This window comes from Phragmites australis, chromosome 22 (assembly GCF_958298935.1).
Source record: "Phragmites australis chromosome 22, lpPhrAust1.1, whole genome shotgun sequence".
Taxonomy (NCBI): domain Eukaryota; kingdom Viridiplantae; phylum Streptophyta; class Magnoliopsida; order Poales; family Poaceae; genus Phragmites; species Phragmites australis.
The window spans coordinates 22,552,770-22,569,929 of NC_084942.1; the positions used below are offsets into that span (position 1 = coordinate 22,552,770).

Below are 17,160 nucleotides of genomic sequence, written 5' to 3' on the forward strand. Positions count from 1 at the left end.
AAAGAAGATTGACCCAAGGAAGATCTGTCTTATTAAAGAACTTATGCAAGGATGTGAGCAGCAGGGCTTCATTTTGAGTAGCTAGTTTAATCACACCAATACCTCCTTCTAACTTTGGCCTGCACACCATTTTCCAAGCAATAAGAGGTGGTTTCTTAGAGTTCACATCTGAACCCTCTAAAGACAGTGCTTTCTGTAGCTATCAATTTGTTTAAGGGCCTGTTCGTTTGAGCTTCTGCTTTTGAGATTTTCTGAAAACCTGTGTTTTTGGTTTGTCTGAAAAGCTATTTTTGGAAATAGGCTGTTGGCTTCTACAACAAATTTTTGGCTTCTCAGCACATAGCTTCTCAGAAAAGCATATCTCAGCGAGCTTCTCAGCTTTAGTTCATTTTCCTCAGAAGCGGGCTTCTGGCTTCTCCAGAAGCCACTTCTCCAAAACCCCGTTTGTTCTGGCTTCTGGCTTCTGGCAGTAGCAGAAGCAGAAGCAGAAGCAGGAAACAAACAGGGCCTAATTATTGTCACTAGAAGTTTTAAGATACACATATAAAAGGTAGGTAGAGATGAGAGAACTAAATTAACCATTTCCAATTTTTCTACCTGTCCCAAGTAGATAGATGTACTGACCAATCTTCTTTCTATCCTTTGAACTAAAGGCAAGAAATCCTCAACTCTAGGTTTAGTAAGATCAAGAGGTAATCCTAAATAGGTGAAAGACAAAGAACCAATATGACAATAAAAGGTGCATGAGAGATGAACCATTTTATCATGAGACACATTAATGAGAACCATGATAGACTTGCTATAGTTCACTTTAAGGGCCTTGAGCACAAACAGCTGTCTTGAACAGGTCTCCATTATGAGTAAAGTATCATCTGCATATTGAACTACTGGAAAGTCCAATCTTGTCCCCAACGGTAATGGTAGATGTAAAAGACCTTGGTCCTTGGCGCTGTTAAGAATCGACTGAAGAAGATCTGTAGCTAGAACAAAAAGGAGAGTTGATAGGGGGTCTCCTTGTCTTACACCTCTACGACAATGAAACACCTTGCCAGGCACACTATTAAGAAGCACAGCTGATGTGCCAGATCCAAAATCCCTTGAACCCAAGAGATCCATCTTTCTCTAGTCCCTTATGTCTCAGAATGTTAATAATCACTGAATGTTCAATCTTATTAAAGGCCTTTTCAAAATCCAACTTGAGAATAACAATTTCTTTCTTTGACTTATGGCAGAGATGTAGATACTCAAAAGACTAAGCCAGACAATCCTGAATGGACCTAGATTTTATAAAACCATATTGATTACGATGAATTATCTTCAGAATAACCATATGAATTATGTCTGCCAATAGCTTGGTAATTAACTTGATGTATGAATTGAGAAGAGACATAGGTCTGAAGTCTCCCACTATCTCTAGGGAATCCTTTTTTGACACCAGAGTAATATAAGAGCCATTGATGCTTTGCAAGCAGGCATTGCCTCATAGAAGGCTTGACATAAATCATAAAAGTATTGAGCAATAATAGACCAACATTTTTTAATGAAGTCCCTATTGAAGCCATCTGGATCAGGAGATTTATCTGAAGGATATGCTAAGATGACCTTATCAATCTCTTCTTTAGAAAAAAGACTCTCCAACCAATCCAAAATTTCTTTTTCCACTAAAATAGTATCTAAATCAAAGTAAATTTGTTGAAAGTCTGACCTACCTAGCCTCTCCGTATAAGCCTCCCAAAGAAGAACAGCCTTGGCTTCATGATCAAACATAGATTGGTTCATGTCATTCTTCAGAGAGGTGATGGAATTTATTCTATGTTTAATGGCTGCATTGGCATAGAAGAACTTAGTGCAACCATCATTAAATTTTACCCAATTAATGGTATCTTGTTGCTTCAAATAAATGTGCTGTTGTTTAAGCAAGTATGTCAAGTGTTGTTGAAGGATATCTCTAAAGTTCCACTCTTGTAGAGATAAGTCTCTGATCTCTTCCATCATGTCAAGCAGAAGAATAATGCTTTTGGTATTTGCAATGGTAGAAGCAAGATTAGGTAACTGTTTATGCCAGGCTCTAAAAACTCTTCTAAGATTCTTAAACTTGGCAACCAGTCTCTTGGTTGGATCAATGTGCCGAGTAGGAAGAGCCCAAGCATGTTGTAGAACACTCTGAAAATCAGCATGCTCCATCCAATAGTTCTCAAACCGAAACACCTTAGCTTTTGGGATTTTTGTCACAATGGAAACAACACACAGAATATGATCTGAAATGTCCCTAGACAAATTAGTAACCTCAGTGCCAGGATAGCGGATAGTCCAGGAAGCAGAGGTAAAGAACCAGTCTAATCTGACAAGTAAAGGAATTTGTTACTTGTTAGTCCAAGTGAAAGCCTAACCTTTCAATGGAAGCTCAAAATACCAATATTACTGATGGCCTCATTAAAAGCAAAAATTTCATTAACATCCCCCTCGCTTGTTTTTATTATCAGGTGACCTTATCAAGTTAAAATCTTCAAAGATCAGCCAATCAACATCTTCAAGCATTTCAATATTTCTAAACCAGTCTAGAAACTCATATTTTCCATCTGCTGTACATGGAGCATAAATATTTGTCAAAATCCACTGATCACCTAACATTAGGGAAAAGAATTCTAAAGACTGCACATAAGCATTTTGGAAAACTAGATTGCCCTAAAATCTAGATCCTTTTCATGCTACGAGACTCCCTCTAAATGCACCCACAGAGGAAGGAACTCAAAAGAATCAAACTGAGGAGGGCAACAATTCTTAATGAAGGCTGCATCAAAATATTCTCTTTTGGTCTCCTGAATACACAGAATATCACAATTGGACTCCATAATATTGCTTTTTACTGCATTCCATTTCTTTTTAGCATTAATACATCTATTGTTCCAGGAAAGAATCTTCCATTCACTAGTTAAATTATTTGGTTGTGAAACCATTAGAGAACATATACAAGAAATTTTCTACCCATATGCACAACATATGAGGACAATAGAGACAACAAGTACTGGAAAAGGATCAAATATCAGAGCTGGAATAGCACAAAGAGGAAACACACTGGAGAGGGACCAAATTCTAGAAATGTCATAACATAGGATCACAAAAAAGAGTAAAAACAATAAGGGAGTCATTGGAGACCCATTCACTATTATTAAAGACAGAGTAGTTTTGATAAGCTGATGCTGAAACTGGGAGAAAAACCCATAAAGAAGAAAAAGTCCAGCAAAAGCAAGCTAATGACACTAGGAAAAAGTGCCCCCACACTGAACTACTCGATCTTGATGAAAGTTTAATCTACATTGAAGGGAGTCTTGACCATGTTGGCCTTATCCATCTTCATCTTTTTTACAATCGCTTTACCATCACCTACAACTCATTTGATCTTTTTCTTGGACAAGGCCTCATCTGACAACACACTAGGCGCCATCTTGCAGAAGGATTCTCCCAGATGTTTTATGACTTTTAGAGAGAGTACTGGTGGCTCAATGTTGCAAGAAAAACAACTTCTGTCACCACAAGCGCTTCTTTTGAAACCCTTATTTTGGTTCTGGAGTCTTAGACTGCGCCTTACTTCAGTTTCTACCATTACAACCTTCTTTAAAATTCTCTTCTTCACATGAACCACACTTGTGCTAGAGGAAGCATCATCCTGAAGATAATTTGCTTGATACGAATACCCACAACTGACTCTAGTTCATCACAAGTAGTAACATTAGAAGTACCCTTACTTTTCTACATCTGGACACAATTGGGAAGAATTTCCTTAGGGCAAAGAGTGGGGATCATAAAACTTAGTGAGAAAGGGTGGTCAGTCTTGGAAAAGATGGTGCTCCAAGCTCTGGAAGCGAGAAGACTTTTAGCCCAATCAAAGAGACCTGGATTAAGGAGCATGACAATGACGAAAGAGGTCCAATCTAAAGGGATATCAAATGTAAGTTTAGGATTGCCCACCGAAGCAAAATGCTTAGCCTAGAGCCTATACATATCAGCACTGTGCTTTTCCCTACAAGCATCCTCAGAGCCTCCAGGAAGAGGTGAAAAGGCTCATAAACCAGTATCTAGCCCAGAGCTATCAATGGCCTGCATGAGACCCACTTGCAAATTTAGGCCAAATTCTTGTTTCTGAGCATTCAGTTGTAGCCCATCAATAGCTTCCACACAATCTGGGCCTCCTTCCTGGGCTTCCACCAAAGTCTCTTCTTCAAAAGGTAGCACATCCATCCGAACTTCTTGTAAGAGGGAAACAGACTGTTGAACCTGAAATGCAAGAGCATCTGGACTTTCTAGCGGTTCATTCAAATCTAGCAAAGCTTGTACATTTCGAACAGATACGTCTGATGGATTTGAGGGGGCTCATTGCAACTGATGAGAAACATGCATAATATCCACAACCGTATCCACTGCATTGTCCAAAACTACTTGATTGAAATCAGGAATATTAAGATTGGTATACACCTGAACCTGACTTGTCTCAATTCCATCAACTAGCTATGCTGCAGGAGCAGCATGAGGATGCACTGCAAGTTGACCAAGAGCCCAATGGACAAAATCCTGATGATTATGGTGTGGATTAGCACCCTCCTCAAGTTGATTTTTGGGGATTGTGAGGCCTCTGTCCCTACCCAAAACCAAGGAAGTCATAATGAGGATTGTTCACATCTCCAAAGTCAGGAAAAGGATCCTCATCAGCCGACAAACCACCCAGAAGATCCTGTTGTAGAACTCCGCATTGCACTGTCCAAGATTGCCCCTAAAATCCTTCTGCCTTAGATAACACAATGAATTGAGGTACATCCTACAGATTAGTTACACGAGCCTTGATGATGAGTCTGGTAAGGTGAGAGTAATCCTTTTCCCAGGCCATCAGTCTTCCAAAAGAAGTTATAGCATTTTCTATATATTCTTGAGACCAGAAATCTAGAGGAAAACCATCAACATTAACCTACATTCCCTATTGAAATTCAAAGCCCGTCAGTTTCTCCCTTCATTATGCTTAACCAAAGAAAATTCAACATCCCCATAAGGGTGAGGGCTCGAGTGAACCAAACTATCCCAATCACGCATATGCTCAAACCTGACATAGGTCTGACCCAGAGAACATGGTTGAATCTCTTTCATAGCAACCCTCATGTGATGAACCAAGAACTCCTGGATAACTTCACGGATATTCGCAAAAAGAACTTGTTACTGAGGCATTAGGTGAATAGTGACAATTGCGACACCTTCATTGCATGGCGGCGCTCTAATCACCATCGCTCTAACCATGGGTTCTCTATTCTAGATTGCAAGATGATTATAGTTTCACGAAACAAACGAAAGGGGGTCTGCATGCTGATAAGCCATGGCCAATGACGGAGAGATTGGGAGTTGAGCATTGGTGCAAGGAGAGTTTGGGGCAAGGGAGTTGAGGTTGGCATTTTGTTCGCAGAGGCAAAGAACAATACTTGGGGAAGAGAACAAGGAAAGCCAAGGGCCTTGCCCCGGTTCTTTCCAAGTTATTGTTAGTGGTTCCAAATATGAGAATCTCTCACGAACAGGTGGGCCATTAGAGTTGGTCCCTCCAGTCATACTCCACACCTTGCTAAACCAAGAAACTACGCCCAGACCACTCCAGGAGGCCTCATTCAATTGCCATGCAAAATTATCTATCAGTGAGTTTTTTTGGAGAAAATCCTGTGGGAGTTCTTTTGGAACGGCAAAAAATCGCAATATGACCCAAGCGAGTGCAAGTATGGCAACGAATACGGGAGCAATATTGTTGCCGGTGGTGCCCTGGAGAGAGACATCGACCGCAAAAAACATTTCGGGCAAGGCTGTCCTGTTGCAGATGGGCCTGTCGCTTGACATTGGGTTGCATCTCATTTGAATTTGAAAACCCAGAAATGCCTTCTTGTTGGAATACTGCCTTGTTCATCGTCGTATCCAACTTTGCTTCATTCATATTATTTTGTACATATTGCATATTGATGCGATAAAAAACTGAAGCTCGTGGAAAAAACAATACGATCAAAAACTGATTTCTTCTCAGCCGGAGAAGCACGCCGCAAGGGCCTAGCATTGGCACCAGACAAAGGGACATCACCATTCAAAGTAGGACGACTGTTCTTGACAACCTCAGCATAGGTTGCCTTCTTCTTCCCCTTGTAAGTCACTAGACCCCAGGATGAGTTATCCTCATGGACAAAAGAATTGAGTTCACTGCTCCAACGAGTACCCCTAGATCCGCACAGATGAAACAACAACTTATATTGCTCGCACTCGTAAGAGTGAAGATTGTAGATGTGAAAGCCCAAGATTGTAGATGTGAAAGCCCACTGCCTTAGACGAAACCACAAAACGAAAAACACGATCATCCAATTGCTGCACATCGAAATTTGAAGCAGACCCCCCAATCGTGGCTTGTAAGAGAGAACCCACTGAATCCTCCGAAAGACGATATTTGCATCTCCCAAAAAATTACAACCAAAAGGAACTCCTTGAGATTTTTGCCTTCAGAAAAGTTTATCGGGAGGCCCAACTTTTTCCAGACAGCAACTTGAAGATCAAGACCCAGTTGAAGATCCAAATCTGGGAGGTCCAAGGGAGAGGAGAGGGAGGAACGTACCATCTTGATGTAGATCGTGAAAGGTAAAGGAGAACGAGATCCTCATGGCCGATTAGCAGGTTGGATCACCAGAGCGGAGCAAGACACCAGAGAGGAGCCAAACGCCATCTGACCTCAATAAGTAGGTTGATAGGGGTAACTTGGAAAAAAATGCCTTGGGAATTGTGTGGTGCCAACTACAAAGAATTTGAAAGGATTTTTTTTCTTCGCCAAAGTGAAGGTATAATACCTTTTTTTGGAATCAAGAGCTTCATTTACTAAGTTCCAACAGGATTACAATTAAAAAAACACTAATGTACCAGCAGCAGTGCTAAGGAAAACGACTCACCTCTAACTCTATACATGATACTTGTTTTGTGCACAAATGTACAGTTTTATTACAAACACGATTAGCGTAAGAAATAGAAAAATTCAAAACATCATGCTAAGCTCCTTGATATCATCAAGGAGTAACGAAATATCGGACATCTGATGCTGAGAGTTGTTCCATAGCTCAGCAAGTATTTTGATGTTCGTCTCTATGATCACCTTAGTTACACTACACCACCCTCTCGATAGCAAACAACAAACCATCTCGGCAGGTCATCGCCTCCATTGCTAGGGCAATGAGTGCATTCACATACCAAACAACAACTTCACTATGAAAATCTCCATACTCATCTCGGAGCACACAACCTGTCGCGCGAGTAGAATTCTCATAGGAAGTGTTGCACTTGATCCACCCTGCAAGAGGCTTCTCCCACACGAGTTGACGAGGTCTCGGCCTCTCAGTACTCGTATGATGGAGTATTCGCCAAATATCAAATGACATATCTCGGGCCCAGTATATTGCCTGTCTTATAGACATCATTACATTGCCATGCCTTCTCTTGTTTCTTGCCATCCACGGTGTCCACATTCCGCACAAAATGATGGCAACTTCTCGCTTCGGGCATACCTCGTTAAACAACAAATCCTGAGCCCATGTCAGCGGGTGCAACTTTGGAAGTTTCACCATATAAGCTCATTTGTACAACTCCAATAGCATTTTGACACCAAGCAATCTATCAGTACATGTCTGGTGCTTTCCTCCTCGACACCACAAACTTCACAAAAAGTAACTGGATCAATGTGTCTTTTGTGTAGAACACTCCTTGTTGGGAGAAATTCGTGGATCACTCTCCACCAAAAAACTCTCACCTTGAGGGGGAACCTCCAGTTTCCACAAATGTTTCCAATCTTTAGTTGAGGAACCACCCGACAACAACTTACCATCCCGCAGTTGTTGAGCTCCCAATAGTGACTTGTATGCTGATTTAACTGAGTAAACTCCATTTCTTTTCAGTGACCAGACCCATAAATCCTCCTCAACACAACCAATTGGGATTCTCATAATGGCATTAGCATCAAATGGAAAGAACACTTGCCAGATGAGAGATTCATTCCACTTGCCACTGGCTGTGCGTAGGTCAGCTACAAGTTGCACCTCTTAGCCATCAGCTGGCGTAATTAGTGTACCATTGAAATGGCCAGGAATTCAACATCCAACTAAATTTTTATGTGTATCGTTTCCAATTCTCTTAATCAACCCTTGTTAGAGAATATCTCGACAACCAATATTGCACGCCAGGTATGACTCGCATATTTTTTCCTTGTAGCCAAAAGGAAATTAGAATTTGGATAACATCTACCTTTCAACACCCGCACACTTCATATTGATTATACGCACATGGAGAGTAAGAACATGGTCGTGGGTTATACGCATTAGTTTGATCTTCCCTATTTTGAGCATGTCACGTAATGTAGTATGCTTAAAAAAAAAGTGTTTTAACCCCTCGTACAGATGATGCAACCACGTTCTCGCTCTTCTATCATTCGGAAATTTCGAGCTCCTAATATTGGATTGCCATGTTTATCTTTTTTAAACTATGTTCCACTTTTTGCAACGCTTTGATTTTACTAAGTGGTATGCCGAAAAACATGTATGATATACATTTTGATTCCTTGTGTTAATACAATTTCACCATCGCATATGCGTGAAAAAGAGTCTGAGTTTGATAGCCTTTTTGCTTTCTTCTTGTTTTCTCTACCTTTTCTTGTCTGGGAGTCCTTTCATATATGCAACTGGTTTCTCCCTCCAGGCTTCTTCTCTCTCTCTCTCTCTCTCTCTCTCTCTCTCTCTCTCTCTCTCTCTCTCTCTCTCTCTCTCTCTCTATTCATCATTATATTGCTAACATTGAAAAATGCAGGTGTCCACATGGACATCAAGCATAGAAGCACAAAATGATATCAACGTAGATGAACAAAATGATATTTCCTCTCTTGCCCTTGGCCGTTACAGTTTGGTACCAAACAGTTGGGAAGTGTTGGATCAAAGATAGTAATGGTGTCGATGAGGGAGATGAACCACCAAAACTAGTGTACCAGAATGTTAGAAATTTGTCCTCACATAAGGAAATGATACATGCCAATGTCCTGACATTGACCTTTTATCTTTTTCCTTTTGTTTTTAAGCCTCAAGAGAACATTCCAAGAGTACTCTAGGTGTCTTTTCCATTATTTTTGACATATTTAGGGGGGTGATTATGCAAAAGGAAATCAGGCACATGCCATCCACATGCCTAATTATTGGGTCAAGGGCTGCGTGGTAAAGATAAAAGAAGCATGCCATTGCCTCTTAGTTGACCTGTGATGAGATGGATGAAATGCTGCCAGTACCAGGTCAAGAAGCGTCTGCATGACCCCAACCAAAATTTGTTTTCGCTTCAAGAAAAGCAACTTGGCATTTTTTTCTTTACGTTCTCTTTTCTTTCTCCCCCTTCACCCTCCCCTCTTTTCCTTTTCTTTGCGCATTTGATTCATTCATAGCTACTAATACTATACATTTGACCAAATTTGTTGTACAGATCAAAAGGGGTGATGGATTGGAGATTGCTCATGAATCTGAGGTCAGATGGCCAAGAACATGATTTTCTTTTTCTTTTTCCTCTCAATGATGGCATGCATGAACTATCTCCCGATTATCTTTTTTTTATAACATGGATGCTGTTTGGATCTTGACCCGGCATTTTAAATCTGCATTTGGATTGAATTTGCAGGTTTTTTATCATTAACTACAGTATCAAATGTAAAGATTTCTATCTTCACTTGTTCTTTATTTTCAATTGTCATTCTTTAATCTCAAAAAAGAGAGAAAGTCAAATCAAATACTCACATTGAACTCCAACTTGTACATATTTTTCTTGACTTGATTTGGTGCTTGATGTTACTTACTCAGTTATAGTTCCTGCATGTTTTTTTTTTTTAAATTCCTATGCACATTATAATCCCAACAGCCCATTCTTTTCACAAATATGATAATCCAGAAACATCAACCTCCTAAATTACGCATTCTCGAAGACAAAAACAATAATAAAAATAATAATGATGCAACCACAGTAGGCAAATCGACTCATCACATCTTTGGCGTAATCATTCATGTCATGCAACAGGAGCCTTGCAAATTGGTGAACAAACAAACCAGAACGACCCGGTTTGATCGACAATGATGGGTAGATGAAAAGGAGAGAACTACTTCACATGCTGTCAACTTGACATGCTACCTACTCACCAATTTCTCACAATTTCTAGATGCAGTCAAGGAGTTGGCAGTAGAAGTATAGCATTTGCTATTGTTATTTCACAAAGAAGAAGAACAAGAGGAGACGGCATCACATGACCCGGCATTACTTTTGAGCGACCCCTGTGCTTCAATCTTTGCATGTCACGTCTCATGATTTTTCAGATTTTTGGAATACCAGCTCTGGTGCATTCTTTTAGCACGGACTCAGAAAATGGTATGAATAAATCATTAGCAAATCAAACTTGCATCATATCATAGAGAGCCAAAAGGAATACTGGCATTATGAAGCACATAAGAATTCTACGTGCCATGGTTTATTGAGGCTTTTTGGTTACAAAGAAAAGATTTATTTTTTTTTCATTTCAGAGATGGATCCAGAGGGCGGCAAGGGATAAACAAGATTACAAAAATAATCGCCTGGGCCACAGCACCAATAATTAAGCACACAAGGTGCCGTGTTGAGAGTGTAATAATTTTGGACACTGCAAAAGCCTCACCTTTAAATCATAATCATAGCCCAACACACCACAAAACAAGTGGCCAAATTCATACATTTTTTTCTTCATGCAAACTGCTACAAGACTCTTGTCTTGGTGTAGAGCTTCCTTGGGCAGTTGTTGGAACATCGATCCGCAGCTTGGGGAAAATATTATCTAGCCTGAATAAAAGAATATAATGATTGACTTTGTTATATTATTGCCACCAAGAGGCTTAAACCGCAAGGGATAAGCTCTGCAAAGGCAATGTAATGAGAAGTTCACTTCTTGCTGAAGCCAGCCCAGATTCATCTCAGTTTCAAATGGGAAGGGCCCGACAAACAATGGTAAAAAAAGTGGAGAGTCAAATGATGCAAACACAAGAACATTGCAAAAAGCAGTGGAGCAGCATTATACAATCAACCCAGTTTTGCACATGAGGAATAAAGAAATGTTTGGGGAAAGACAAGATGATCGAAAGAGGGTTTAGGCCCCCAGAACGTTCATCAATTTGAACCCCCTAGGTGCAACTTGTTGATTCCATTAACAATTTTTTATGTATGAGTTATGCCAAATCATGTGATGCAACGATAATTGCCTGGCTGTTTCAGAGCTTGAAATTGTAGCCGTTTCAAACAGAATCATTAGCATGTATTCCCGGCAAAACACTCAAATTGATGATGGTTAGAAAGCCGGAACAATATAATTATGATATTGCCATGATCACGCAAATCAACTTACAGCACATAAAAATTCTATTGGAGAAGTAGCAACGAGAGTGAAAATCAACAAAAACTGAGGAGCTTATGCGGCATCAGCAAGGCTGAAGACATCTGAGACCAAAATCAACAAATACTTATGGAACACACGCATTATTTTAAAAGTTCAGAGGCTAGTTCCATACCCTACCAACAAAATGCAACATTTCAAAGTGCAACTGAGTGCATGTAAACAGTAAAATAAAAAGTGCTGATCACAAAAATTTCTTTCAAAGGTATGCTGCATTGTTACAAAGATATCAAGAACCTGAAGCTAAATCATATGTTTCAGCTGATTCTTTAGAAGTCTAAGAAACATTTCAAAGTTTTCATAGCAATCCAATATATTTGTGACAGAACATTATTCTAGGAGAAGCATACGTTTAAGTAATTAACTTGTGGTACTTGAGTCAGAGGCACGAGAGATAACAGGCTGTGCAGTGTTGTACGATACCACTGCATGATTCTTACCCAAAATCGTAAGGGAACAAAACTTGTCTCCAAAAGATTAGATCATCATCTGCACCGTAGTGTTCATCTGCGATATCCTGTTACAAAACGTTTGATGTCTGCGAAATCTAAAACTGCTTCCACATCGTGAAAAGTAGAATTCCACTTTGTACTTACCAAATCAACCAGGAACTCGGACTGTTTGTAGCCATTTGTCTGCCAAATAGACGCAAAGAGATATCTGAATGTTAGCTTCTGAAGCAACAATATCAGTATGAGTCTTGCAAAACAACAAAGGCAAACAGGAACGGTGGGCATCTGTGATGTGTAGTGTATGAGTCAAGGCCCAGTAGGTTAACAGGGTTGGGGTAATCATGATAGGTGTAAGAGCAACACTTTTCATGTTTTGTGGCATGAGATATGTCCACATGAACATCAGGCTTTCTAAACAAATTCACCTGTTGCACTAAATTATCAACTGAAAGTCATAAGAATGAAAGTCCCAATCCAGCTAGACAGGAGAACATCTTCCCACGAAAATATCAGTTTCCATATGACTGAAAAATGGTGAGTTCATCCAGTCATATTTGCAGTGTTAATATAGAATTGCTAGTAGTAGAAAAAAAATGTAAACATACTACGAGAAACAGTGTCGTAAGATGTCTTACCTCAAAAACAAAGAAATCCCCAGGCTTCAGAGCTGAAGATAACCCTTCGCAAAGATGGAGCAAATGCTCAAGACCATCCTTGCCTCCGTCAAGTGCCAATTTTGGCTCATGCCAACCAACCTCAGGCTGCAGACCAGGTAGATCATCGGTTGGTATATATGGAGGGTTACTAATCACGCCCATGAGTTTTCCTTTCACATCTTCTAGAGCTTTGAACCACGAGCCATGCCTTATTTCAACTTTATCCTGATTTTACCATGGCAAAACTCAGTATCAATAGTGATTTTCTATGTATTCGTCAAGGTAAAACAAAATGAACTGTGCAAAACAATTATAAACCCAAGCTTGTGATAGTTTTATTTTTTACTTCCCAGACACTAACTAGGGCATATAAGATTGGCAATCAGAGAATGATAGATACAGCACGTAAGCATGGGGCGAAACGCACGTGTGCAATTTTCGCACTGAATCCTACAGTGGTTTAACACAATGAACAAACATACAGTACCAGAAAGCATACGATCCGCAGATTCATGCTTATGCTCACCAAACTTCAAAGCTAAAAAGGAACATCTTAGTGCATGCTTTCCTCAACAAAAGTCCAAAAAACGGTGAAAGGCATACGCAGCTACTGCTAGAATGAAACTACACTGTGTCCTAGCTTGAAATTTACCTAACTTTTATGTAAATGCCAATTCAAAGGCCCCTCTCCCCATCAACAATACCAGCAGCAAGTCCATCCAGCTAACTATCCACAATCCAGCCCTACACTACCAGTTACACACTATACTCTATTCTACCAGGAATACAGACTCACTTAGCTCGGTACACTCGCTGTCCAGTTAGCTCAGTTCAAGTAGCAACATGTTATTCTGAGCAATGTAGCTTTTCTTTTAATATGAAAAAAAAACACCTTAACTTTGTCAATTCAAAAGAGAAACGCAATTCCCTTGGGCTCACCTGCACGCCGTACCTCTCGATGTTGAGCCGCGCGACCTCGATGGCCACCTCACTGACATCGACTACGACCACCTTCCCCTCGGGCCCAAGCTCCCTCGCCACGGCTACTGCAATCACGCCGCTCCCTGTCCCGAGGTCCGCCCACCACCCAGCCCTGAACTCCTCAACTTTCCGCACCATGTCCACCACGGCCTCCGTCTCGGGCCGCGGGATGAGCACGCCCCCCCCCCCCCCCTGACGGCCACCACCAGGTCCCGCCAGTGCTAGTTCCCGACCACGTACTGGAACGGCCGGTGGTCCCGCATGTGGCGGAGCCAGAGGGCCTCAAGGTAGCCGAGCGGCGCGCGGAGGAGCGTCGGGTCAGAGTCGGGGTCGGGTGTGTTGGTTGATCTCGGCTAACAAACAGATCGAATCCTAAGGGGGCTGGGGGCTAGGCCCACCTTCATGCGCCTTGATCAGCGGCGGAAACCAACTTTTGGTTTTGGTCCCGTTCCATGCAGCGCAACATAAATAAGGGGGAGCTGGCGCCTACGTGATTATCCTTTTCACGCCAGGGTTTACATCTCCCCAACACCTCAAAACTCTAACTTGATCATTAGGGCGCTACCAACGGAGCGAAGACCGATGTCACTGCCGGTCTTCTCCCGGCGTTTTTACATCGCCATCGACCTCACCGAGTAGGCCACTTCTACTTCGACTCATCTACGCCTACACCGACGTGTTCACACCTTCCATCCTCATTCAATGGCATCACCGACAAACGGTTAGTGCTCACGCTTCCGCTATTAAGATGTGTCTATTGTTAGGGCTAAGATTTATGTGAATTAGACACGTTCCATTCTAACAGGGTGCAGCGTCGGCGAGGAGCCAGCAGAGGTGGCGGTGGAGGCACGGTGCGGTGGCCGGGGCGAGGGCGGACGCGCGGCGACGAAAGGCGGCGAGGGTTGCGGTTGGGACCGGGTGCGACGGCAGGCGGAGGAAGAGCTGGGTGGGGTCGCCCTGAGGGCTCGGCAGCATGAGGGCGGACATGGAGGTGGCGGCGGAGGTGAGGGGTTTGGGGAGGAGGAAGCGGTGGTGGGGTCTGAATGGCTTTGGGAGGATGAAGGCAGAGGAGGAGGAGGAGGCGATGGGTTGGGAGGAGAGGGCGAGCATGGCCATGGGGGCCTGGCGGCTTCCATCCAAGGGAAGGGAAGTGGCGGGCGGGTTGCTGCTGGTGGAAGGAGACGACGGGTGGTTTGGGCCTTTGGTGTGCGACGGACCTAGCCCAACTTAGACCTAGTTTGTCGCTGGTGCGGGCTTCTTTAACTGGGCTGGCCCGCCTCAGCCCACACATGGCATATCTTCAGGCCCACGGCCCACACTAGTAGCTGGCATCGCACGTAGTGTATTTTCGACCTTTTTATTTTTATATTTCAAAAATCAAAAGATTGCAAAAATAGGTGCACCATACATTTTTTCAGATTTTTTCAAATGATTATTTTGATAGTGTTTTGGATTTTGAGAGTATTGGAATGCTGTATTTTTTTATTTTACAATTTTTTTTCAAACAAACACCTACTTTTTAATTTTTTTAATTTTAAAAAAATCCGTGCATTGTCTGCATCGTGCTGCTCCCTGCCAGCTTGCATGCCTCCTCTCGTTGCCGACTGGACTGGGCTGATGCTGGAACTGTGTGGGTGGCAAGCAATGGCGCCGCCGGTGCATGTGCTGCAAGCCATTTTACCGGCCGCCGGCGACCGGGAGCGGACGGCGACGCGTGTGCGCCATGTACTTATTCGCTCCCATGAACACGCTGGTAAGCAATTGCACGAAATGCTAACGGATTTCCTCTACTCTGCTGCAGGGGCGGATCCAGCCCAATGCCAAGGGGGTGCTGGGCCTCTTGCTATTGGACTAAATTCATAGCTTGTATGCTGAAATGATGAATTTTTTCAGAATTTTTCTCTATCTTCTTCTGGTTTCCTGGGCTGGGCCCGTGCTGCAGCCTCTAGCATGGGCCCTGGATCCGCCCCTGCTCTGCTGACGGTAGACTGGCTCTGACATGGCATGGCTGCTCGTGGCATGGCAGGAAGGCGGTAACAACCCAGGGGGCAGTTCCGTCCATGCGTGGCCGGGAGGGGCTTTCGCCTAGCTGCCTGCTGCCGTGGGTACGGACGGCATAGTCAGAATGGCTCCTCCCCATGCCTGGAGCTTCTGCTTGTGCAGGACACAGAATGGCTCCACTCCACGGCTGGAGCTGGAGCTTTTGCTTGTGCAGGACATGCGCGCACCAGCCGTTTCTGCTCCAACGCTGAGTGCTACCACCAAAAAAAGGGCAAAATCCAAAAATATATGAGAAACGTCGTTATATTTGTTAAAATAGACAATATATCGACGTATTTATAAATATAGCATCTGTATTCGATATCTTAAATATCAAAAAATTGATTCCGGCACATGAGATACTGAGAACTCCTATATTCAGAACCTGAGATGCCGAATACAGCACTATTTACTGTATTCGACACCTCATATGCTGAAAACTCACTGTATTCGGCACCTTAGATGCCGAATACAGACTGCTGCTTATATCACATCATGTCGCTATTTTCGGTGCCCCCGATTTGCGTCGTGTCGCGTTGTTTTGCTTTTGTCGGTTTTTTAACCTACACGCTGTTGTCCCTGAACCCACACGCTGTTGTCCTTGAACCCACGCGCTGTTGTCCCACGTTAATTAGTTAGCCTCTGCGCTGTTGTGTTTCGCTATAAAATGAGAACGGACTGGTAAGGAGTCGCAGCGCGACCAGAGAGGAGACGAGCAGTGTGATCAAGGGAGGAGAGGAGAGGAGAGGCAGCAGCGCATGGCGTGAAGAGGAGAAGCAGCTCGAGATGAGGAGGAGTAGTAGTATGAGGAGAGTAGAATCAGTCCGATAAGAGGAGGAGGAGTAGTGCGAGTTAAAGTAAGTACTTAAATTATTTATTTAATTAATACTTGCAGTAATATTAGTAATTAGAGTAATATTAGTAATTAGAGTAAGTAGATTGTTTAATTTATTCAATTATATTTGTATAATTATTTGCTTAGTTTAATTATATGAATTTGATTATTTGCTTAGTCAGTGTAATAGTACTTAGGGTGAATTTGTATAATAGTAATTAGCGTGAATTTATATAATAGTAATTATTTACTTAGTTAGATTAAGTAAATTGTATAATAGTAATTAACGTGAATTTGATTAGTCAATGTAATTAGATTATTTAATTAGTTTAATAATATTATGGTCTAGTGGTGGCACTTAGTGCTAGTGGTGACGTAGGGTGATGATCTAGTGTATGTATGCTCTCCATAGGTATAAGTAGTGTGTCAGTGCAATGAGAGGAAAGAGAGAAAAATGAAGAAAAAAGAAAGGGTAAAGGATAAAAAATAAATTTTAAAAGGATTAAAAAAAAATTAATTTGTACAGAAAGATTTGATAAAAATCACAATACACCAAAAATTGTCAAATTAAAAATTTTAATTAATAGTGGTGTGCGCCTGTTTAATTATTATTTTAATTCAATCTATTAAAATAGTGATACGTATAAGAACTTCTGCCCTTACTTAAAGAAGAGAAACAGCTATAAAGTCAAATAGACAATATTTTTA

General features: G+C 41.9%; 1 pseudogene; it reads right to left on the reverse strand.

Annotated features, from left to right (window-relative positions):
- Positions 1-10,567: 10,567 nt before the first annotated feature.
- Positions 10,568-14,687, reverse strand: LOC133905586 (uncharacterized; annotated as a pseudogene).
- Between the last annotated feature and the right edge of the window lie 2,473 nt (positions 14,688-17,160).